This window comes from Canis lupus, chromosome 24 (assembly GCF_003254725.2).
Source record: "Canis lupus dingo isolate Sandy chromosome 24, ASM325472v2, whole genome shotgun sequence".
In the NCBI taxonomy this organism is placed as follows: domain Eukaryota; kingdom Metazoa; phylum Chordata; class Mammalia; order Carnivora; family Canidae; genus Canis; species Canis lupus.
This window is the reverse complement of record NC_064266.1, coordinates 35002535-35012313: the sequence shown is the minus strand read 5'-3', so window position 1 is coordinate 35012313 and position 9779 is coordinate 35002535. Positions and strand designations below refer to the sequence as shown.

General features: G+C 45.8%; 1 long non-coding RNA gene across 1 annotated transcript; it reads right to left on the bottom strand.

Annotated features, from left to right (window-relative positions):
• Positions 1-9307, bottom strand: LOC112674082 (uncharacterized). The gene is made up of 2 exons (XR_003145201.2): positions 9161-9307; positions 1-667 (listed from the first exon to the last, which is right to left on the bottom strand). It is a non-coding gene; the product is annotated as an uncharacterized LOC112674082 (long non-coding RNA).
• Positions 9308-9779: the final 472 nt, after the last annotated feature.

Sequence of the window (9779 nt, the reverse complement as noted above, 5' to 3'; positions counted from 1 at the left end):
TCAGAAGCAGACAACATTTACTGGAAGAGTGTCAGCCCACCACATGGAATGGGAGGAACAGTCTCTGAGAGGCTGTTTTCCAGAAACTGGGAGCCCCCGAGTGACAGCCCAGCTACGCGGTACGAGATCCTATGCAAGAAGGGGCTGGGGAGCGCGGAATCCTGATTTTCTTCATTCCAGCACATCATCTGCTGTATTCCGCTGGTGCAGGGCTTTGCAGATTCAGGGTGTGCAGTTACCAGGCTGCAGAGTCCATCTCTCACTAGCTGTGGGACAAATAGCAAGGCCTCCCTCACCACCCTAGGTCTCAGTTTCCCCATGTGTGAGACATGGCTAATACCATTGCCCCTCTCCAAGGGCGGATGTCAGGATTAGATTAACACAAGTGCATGCTTAGAGCGGGCCTGGCACACCGCAAGTGCTCCATAGATGTTGGCTGATATACTTAAGCCCGTAGCTAAGTGATCCCCTCTCTGGCTCCCCTGTGACCTCGGTGACTGAGAGCCTCCACGCGGTGTCATTGTTTCAAAGCGTCCTTGTGCCGAGCGCCCGGTGAACCGTCACATGCCAACCCGAGGATCGCCAGCCTTTGTCTCGCTGTGCTGGGCCGATATGATCCAACGTCCCAGGGTCGTGTTTTTTTCTTTTCTCTGCCTGTTTCTTTTCTCTGTGGCTCAACGAGAAAGATAACAGCTGTGCTCTGATTTTGTGTTTTAATCATTTTAATAATACGCAGGAAATTGGGTGGCTTAGGGACTCAGCGTCAGAGGGGAGTTGTCACTGCATGAACAGACCAGGTGGACGAGGGAGAATCGAGGGCAGGAAGGGGGGAGGACCCTTGGGGATGGCAATAGAATAGCTTGATAGGCTTCAACAGTCCAAATTAAAATAAATTAAATGTTGTGAGGGCTTCCTTCATGTCAGGTGTCCCCAGTAAGAGAGAGAAGGACACCTCCAGGCAGTTTGCGGAAATGAAGGCTCCTGTCCATTGCATTCCCAAGGAGAAGAGACCCATCTCCTCACCAGGGCTACGAGGCTCCAATCTGCTGCCCCGCTGACCTCATCCACCTCAATTCTGTGCTCCCCACCCCTGCAGCCACATTGGCTCTGCTGTCCCACCTCCCGGCCTGTGCACCTGCTTTTCCAGCATCTTCACACACTGCCTCTTCCTCCAAGCTCAAGCCTCAGCTCTAATGGGGATGAAAGGGGCTTCCTCCTGGACCCTGTAGCTGAAGGGGGCCCCTGCTCCCCACTCGTACCCCTGCTAGTCCTCTGCCCTGCTGTGTTTACTTCATAGCACTGCCATCTTCTAGAAAGGTCTTCTTTACTCATCTGTTCACCGCATTTGGGATGAATTTTCAGTATAAGCTCCATGAGCACAGGGATCTCATCTTTCCTGTTTACCTCTCTCTCCCAAGCACCTCAGAGATGTGCCGAGTACATAATGTAAGAAATACTTGTGAATGAATGAATGAATGAATGAATGACCTGGCCACTATCTAATGAACTTTGCTACTCTATCCTTACCAAGTGAATCAGGCACAAATTCACAATGTGTGCCCAGTGATCATCTAATGATGCCTTGAACATGTATCAGATCTTTCACTCTTGCTTCTCTTTACGTGCCTGCTGCCTGCCAGGTGAGACAGTGCTCCAGGAGGTCAGAGGACGTCCTTTGTGCTTCTCTGCATCCTCAGCTGTGCCCTGCGCTTGGACAGCTCTCAAAAGATAACTCAGGATTGGATTGGGACATGAGGAGTGGAGCCATCATTTAGAAAATTTGGCCACTTTCTTTGGTCATCAGCAGCTCTTTGGCCTCTAGGCCTTTGCATTGACTGTTCCCTCTGCCCAAATGCCTTTCCCTCAGTGTCACTTCTCAGAGTGAACTCCTACTCTTTCTTCTACATCTGTCACCTCTTCTGTGAAGTCTTCTCTGATTTCTTCCTGGTTATTTCAGTACCATCCACAGCCTAGAATCTGACCCCACTCCCTCTGCTTTAGCACATACCTCACATCACTGCTATTACTATGGCCCTGTTTGCCTCACTACCTCTCTGCTCAGTATACTGTGAGTCCTTTAAAGTTAATTTTGATCATTTATTCACTTTTCAGATTGCCTATGCCTGGCTCAGTCTCTGACAAGTGGTAAACCCTTTCTACACACACACACACACACACACACACACACACATGTTTTTTGACCAAATGATCAAAGTAACTATACGATGAGGTACAGGGGCATCTAAGAACTAGACAGAGTTACCAGCAACATGTTTAGCGCCCATTTTTCCCCATGGGAATGGCAGCTCCATGAGGAAGGGATTCTGTTCTCTTCCCAATCCAGCCCCCTGGTAAAGCTAAAAGCTCACACCAAGAAGCTCAAAAAACATGTGCCAGATGCAAGAATATAATGAGGCTATTGAGAAAAGAAGACTGACTCTCAAGGGCACCCCAAAAGGCTCAAGACAGAGATGAGTCTAGATGGGTGCTTTAAAGAATGGTAGAGGCATGTTCATCCAGCAAATACTGGCTGAGGACCTACAAGGCGCCAAGGTCTGCCCTAGGCACCAGAGTTAAAACAGTGGATAGAACAAAATCCCTGCTGTGACCTGATCTTTTAATGGGAAGAATAACAATGAAGAAAGAAGAAAGAAAGAAAGAAAGAAAAAAGAAAGAAAGAAAGAAAGAAAGAAAGAAAGAAAGAAAGAAAGAAAGAAAGAAAGAAAAAAGAAAGAAAGAAAGAAAGAAAGAAAGAAAGAAAGAAAGAAAGAAAGAAAGAAAGAAAGAAAGAAAGAAAGAAAGAAAGAAAGAAAGAAAGAAGAGAGAGAGAAAGAAAGTGCTCGCATCTGGGTGGCACAGTCAGTTGAGGTCTGCCTCTTGGTTTGGTTTTGGCTCAGGTCCTGACCTCAAGGTCATGAGATCAAGCCCCGAGTCAGGCTCCACACTCAGCATGGAGTCTGCATGAGATTCTCTCCCTCTCCCTCTGCCCCTCTTCCCTCTTTTTCTGTCAAATAAAAAATAAAATCTTTTAAGAAATAGAAATGCAATATAGCATCAAGAAGTGAAAAAGTGCTATGGAGAAAGTAAAGTGCAAAAGAAGGCAGAGAGGGTGAAGGCATTATTTTCGATGGGTGGTCAAGGGTGGTCTCACCAGGGAGAAGGTAAGCCACCTGAATGAAGGGGGGTGGCATGTGTTCACGCAGCCTGAACGAGGTGGGGTGCAAAGAGGGATGCACCTGTACAATGTATGGGAACTAATGTATTAGTCGTACACTGTCATGTGCTCAAATTACACTTTGGAGTATTTTGTAATATTTGAATATTTGACAGCAATTACTATCCTAGTATCATAAAATTTCTCAGAAGAGCCCTTTAGACAGATGCCCTATTCTATGTTAGCAATGTGTCCTATTTTGATAGGAGTATAAGGATTTTAGGAAGAAGATCTCATCCTCCCTACCCCGACCTCCTGGTCTCTTGGCATGACCCTAATCTGTCAGTACAATCCATTTAAGCACCAGAACAGAAAAATGGCCAAGCCCCTTCCATGCTCTGCGGCAAGGCTTCGGTGATGATTTCTGTCCCTTGCTCTTACAAGGACCAGGGTTAGGGAAATGAGTGCTGAGTCCGGAGATCAAAGCATAGTCGCTTCCGTTCCACACAGCCCGACAGAAAACTGGGCAACTGGGAACCCCTCACTGTCTGCTGTTGTCCAGATGGAAAGAACTGGGATTATGAAGAAAGCTCCAGAGTCTCCCCACCACGACCGTGCCCTTCTCTGCGTACGAGCTTATTTCGTCAAGCCCTGGTGAGTTCGGTTTTGTTGAAGATTTAACAGGATTTGAGACTAAGGGGTGGTCTTCTCGGATTTTCTCCTTAATTTTCCTTTTGATTCTTAGAAATAGCCCCATGACACCAAGAAAACAACCGTGGCCGAGAAGATTAGAATTACACAGGATGTAATTCCCTTTCACATTAATGCCGAAGGGTGGTGGGTCATCTCCAGTTGTGATCTTCCTCATACAAGAGCCAAAAAGCTGAGGATGTTGGTTAAATCAAAATGGCTTTGAACAAAGTGTGATCTCAAGGACCTCACCCTGAGGCTGAGCCTTCAAACCCTAAAAACCCAAAGTGGGAGATTTGTGAAGCAGGAGCAATGTATCACTCAGTCAACTATTGCGCCACGTGGCCACAGGGTAGAGATCAGAGAATATGGATTAGGTTTCCTTAGGTTTGGCATTTCTGTGTGTGTGTGTGTGTGTGTGTGTGTGTGTTAACACAGTGACTCAATGTGTATAGTATTGTCTTACGGGGAGTTTGAAAAGTTGAGGGGTTGCACAACTTTTTTAATTTTGGGTTGCACAAGGATGGGGATTGTAAAAGAATACTTTTTTTAAAAAAAGGTAAAATCATGGCTGTCATACAAATATTCAATGAACGTGTCAAAGGTTTTATTTAACTCAGTAATGAATGGAGGAACCAGAAAAGTTCAAACCAAGTCAAAGAAAAATCCAAAGTGCAAACACATTTATTTGTAGATCATTAGGAATGTTGAAATGAATTTCATTAATACACGTAAAATTGGCTTCTCCCATAACAGTGGAAGAAGTCGATTAAACCCCCACTGGACATAACATGGTTTTCTATGGATAGGAATGATTTGCATTACTATCAGTTTGCCACAAATTAATCTTATCTTTCCAGAATTGTAAAATAGCCTGGTCAAAGACAAGGGAAGGGGATGATCACCTAGGTTGATGAGCTACTTAAGACACTCACTAAATTTCAAAATCTTTCCCAAGCTTTCCTTACAGGGGCTACTAATATTTAGTGGACAGGAGCCCAGCGATGCTACAACTCCTGCCACATGCAACACAGTCCCCCTACATCCCCTATGACTTTTAAATGTCTTTCTGGATCTTCCCGTAAGAGCCCTGTTTATAATTAACTGAGCTTCAAACCTAGGAACCCAAAGGTCTTACACCTGTTAATGTACATCGAATAGGTTTTACTCCAATGCCCACCCCTCATCTGCCCTTTCATTTCAAACATTTCTTGTACAGGCTGGCTCCTGATTGTTTTGCTTCTCTGTCTCTCTGTCTCTGTCTCTGTCTCTCTCTTTGAGAGGAAGAGAGAAAGAGCCCATACGGGGTTGTGGGGAGAAGGGGCAGAGGAAGAGGGAGACAGAGAGAGAGACTCTAAAGCGGGCTCCACGTGCAGCACAGAGAAGTGACCCCAATCCCACGACCCTAAGATCATGACCCAAGCCAAAATCAAGAGTTGGACACTTAACCAACCGAGCCACCCAGGTGCCCCTATCTTGCTGCTTTTAAATCCACTTACTCATCAACAGCAGAGGCAAACATCTCACGGATTCTTTAAATCTTATAGTATAGCTGCTCCTGGGGGCATATTTATTATCCTTTAATTTTGTATAGTTCTACTGTTTTATTATTTTTATTATAAGCAATATTCTCTAAGTTCGGTTCCTTTTCTTTCTCCCTGATATTATGGCCAGGACGATATTCTAATTTTTTAAATTATGTGTATAGGTAGGTCATGTTACTCATGACTTTCATTTCAGGGGCGTAGAGCAGCGTTATACGATATTTGTATAAAGGCAGGTGCTGAGTTAGGCGGTAGGGTTGAGAACCACTGTTTCCATGCAATTCTGCCATCGGATTTTTCTCTTTCTCCAATAACAGCTTCCATTTCTTTTGTGGGAACAAAACTTTTCACTACTGGATACAGCCTGGAGGACCTGCCAACCAAAGCGCCTGGTCCCCTCAAGTGGTGGCCACTGACCCAAGTCTAGACAACCTGTTCTCTCTCTCAGAAGCTGTGTCTTAAATTCATGTCTTAAGCAGGGCGATCAAAACATCAAAAACACTTGAAGCATGTGTATTCTGGCAACTACAGTAGGTTTCTGCTGCTTGCAGAGTTCTGATCCCAAAGCAAAACAAAGTCAACCGACAACAAACAAAAAAAAAAACCATGAAAGATTACCCAAGTCTTACTGGAATATCTACCTAAAATATTAATAATATAGTCCTTGGAAACCAAATGGAAAAAAAGCAACTTGGGATAAATAAACCTTTCACTCACCCTTCCCACAAGATGCATCTCCTAGATTCCTAACATGTGGCAGGTGCGACACTGCACGTTGGGGATCCCATCCCCCAGGGAGCTTGAGCACAGCCAGGTGGGCGGGACCCAGACAACGGGCAGGTTAACAACCACAGACAGGCCTTAGAAAAGTTATGGAAAGACGTGTCTAAATCGGATTTCTGTAAAACAAATCACATTCCAAGTTCTGCTTCTTTGAACATGATAAATACTTATGTAATACGAGTGGCAAACCTCTAATTTTTTCTTTCTGTCTCTTATTTTTTAAGTTCTGGATTCACTGTCTGGAGCTTTCTCGAAGCAGGGAGGACTGGTTCAGCAAAGGTTGTTTTCATTTGCATTTTGAATTCCTCCAGAGACTGCAATGCCAATCAGCATGCATGAATTCTTAATTCATGTAAAACAGCACACCTTCCTTTACTCACTTTTCTAGTTCATTTACGGGCTCCTGGCTGAGGGCTGGCGGTGGCATCCCTCTGGGGCCACAGGTGACCTGTGGGTGTAGGGGCTTCAGCTTCAAAGTCATTTTCATATGAGATGCCCCCATCGTGTCTCTCCCTGGGAATGAGCCACTTCTGCTGAGCCACTCTCAGGCCAGACCCAGCAAGTCCTGGTCACTTAGATGATTAATTTCATGGGCTCTGGACTGAGTTGTGTAGTTCTATAGGTTTGCTCTCTATTTTCCCCAAATTGGACTCTTAATATCCCAGTTGAACTTGAGTAAGTGGGGCTTCCAGTTACATACCTGAAGTCTTAACTGAAGGTCAATGGGCAGAGAGAAGGAGACCCTTTAAGTTTCATTAAATTAAATAGTACATGATTTTTCTAATTACCAAAATTACAGAAAGGTTGAGAACATAGTATTCGTCCTTGGTCCCTGCCTCCTGACCTCCAGTACACACTCAGAATCAACCCTTTCTGGTGGCTTCTGAACTTAGATACTTCTGAAAGCAACACATCTAATTAATAATAACCCTTCCTGGGATGCCTGGTTGGCTCAGTGGTTGAGCATCTGCCTTTGGCTCAGGTAGCGATCCCGGAGTCCTGAGATCGAGTCCCACATGGGGCTCCCCACAGGGAGCCTGCTTCTCCCCCTGCCTATGTCTCTGCCTCTCTCTGTGTGTCTCTAATGAATAAATAAATAAAATCTTTTTAAAAATTATAATAATAATAACACTTACCCATGTTGTGGCAAGCTTCGGGAGTGGGTCCCTTTTTACTGCTGAGTAGTACTCCACTGTATGGATATCCTACTGTTTGTTTATCAATTTTCCTATTGATGGACACTTGGGTTGTTTCCAGTTTGGGGCCATTATGGAAAGAGGTGCTATGAGTGCTCTTGTTCCTACCTTTCTGTGGATGTGTTTTCATGCCTCTTGCATACACACCCAGGGGTGGAATTCCTGGGTTAGAGAACAGATGTGCATTTTAATTTTCTAAAACTGCAAAAGTTTTTCAAAGTGACTGTACCATTTTACACTCCCACCACCAATGCATGGGAGGCACCTTTGGTCCACATCTACTTCTGACAGCTTCAAACACTGGCTGCCGACATGCTGCCACATGAGGCAGTTCAGCTCTCAGTGTCCCAAGCAGGGTACTTCTTACCTCCTACTGCAGAGGAGGAAGGACAGGGGTCATAAGGGAAGCTGCAGGGAATTGAAGCTTGGCTCTGTCGCTCGCTGGCTATGGGGACGTGGATGGGTTATTGCTTTTCTCTGTGTCTCCCTTTCCACATCTGTGAAATTATTTTTGAGTATCAGACAACAATCCTTAGGGAAGAAGGGGTATTTGAAGATGTGCCCCTGGTTTGCCCTAATATTTGGCCTTTGAACTTGTTTCTGACACAGGGCTCCTAAATCCCTTGGAATTTCTTGGGTGATAGGAACACCTTCTGTTCTAATGAGGTGACTCTTGGTGGCCTCCTGGATGGCAGCTGGTCACCAGAAAGACCAAGCTGAGATTAGGTGTCATCAGCCTGAGCTAATGATGGGTCATGCCCAAGTGATGAAGCCTCCATAAAAATCCCTAAACTATGGGGTTCAGAGAGCATCTGGGTTGGTGAACACATGCACACACTGGGGAGTGATGTACCCCAACTCCACAGTGACATAAGCACCCACACTCAGGACCTTTCCAGACCACTCTTTACATGTCTCTTCACCTCACTGTTCATCTGTATTCTTTACTATGTCCTTTATAACAAACCAGTAAACAAAAGGAAGTATTTTCCCCTGAGTTCTATGAGCTGCAAATTATCAAATTCAGGGAGGAGGTCGTGGGAACCCCAAATTATAGCCTGTCAGCCAGAAGTACAAGGGACAGCCTGGGACTCGTGACTGGGATCCGAAATGAGGATGGGCTGGGGAGACCGAGCCCTTAACCTGCAGGGTCTGATTCTAACTCCAGGGAGACAGTGTCAGACCTGAACTGAATGAGAGGACACCCAGCTGGGGTCACAGAATTGGCTGGTGTGGGAAGAAGTGCACACATCTGGTCACAGAGGTGTTTGGTGTGAGCGGTGAGTGAGAAGAAAACAGTTTTCCCTCAGTCAGGGTAGTGGAGGGGAGGTGGTGGGTTTTTCCAGGACAGCAGTGGGAATTGCCGACTGCCTACTACATCCGCGACCCATCCTCCCAAAAAAGGTCCTTGACTTCTCAGGAACCTCCTGCTCCCCTCACCTCCCATGGGACTCCAAGGAACTGACCCTACCTCATCCCCCTCACCAACAAGAGCACTGGTCTGAGGGTAAACCCATCCATTTCCCTTGGCAGTGATTTGGTCAAGAGCACACATACAATGCAGTTGGGGCCAAGAAGATTCCAGAAATGTTTTGCCAGAGTTTTCTAGAAAACTCCCTGCTTGCTCCCCTGAGAAAGCTTCCAAACCTTTCTTCGCCGTATGGTTTCTTCTGAACCCAGTGACCTTCGATACCGAGGAGGGTCTCCAGCCTCACCCAAAAGCCCACCCAGAAGACCACAGCCGAGATGGAAAGGGTCCGGTCCTTGGAGACCTCCTTGGATCGCTGACTCACCTGTTGAATGACGGGCGCCAACATGCTTTGTAACTGTTTAAGCCAATGTTAGTACGAGGTTGCCACGGTGTGTGTGGGAGAGCTGGGAGCCGGTTCTTAACACCATCTCAAATTTTCCATAAGACTGTTCAAAGTTCAGACCGTGTCTGGGAGGTGTCAAACACCTGCCAACAGCAAGGAAGCCATAAAAGGGAGAACGCTGCATTTGAAAGGGAAGTGATGTGTTAATGATTGACATCGGGTTATGTTTAGAAAATATAACGCTCCCAAGAGTTAGTCAATAAAACAGTCCAAAGTGCTTCGAGAGATGCCAAAACGACTAAGGTTTTCTCCTGAGACAATTGTTTTCTTTGGTTATTGGGGTAACTGAATTCTGGGGCCTGTTAGCTGAGTTTAAGAAAAATCCCTTTATCTGGGGATGTCTGGATATCTGGATAAAAATCCCTTTATCTGGTGCCAAGCTGGGTTCTATCCATTTACCGAGACAAGGCGACAGTGTGACAAGGAATAATCCCACATGTGTTCGGTTGCTGTGTAAAACCACCTGGATGAAACCAAGACAGACAGGAAGAGAATCAGGAAAAACCCCTCCTCCCACTCACTGTTCCCCGAGGTTTCT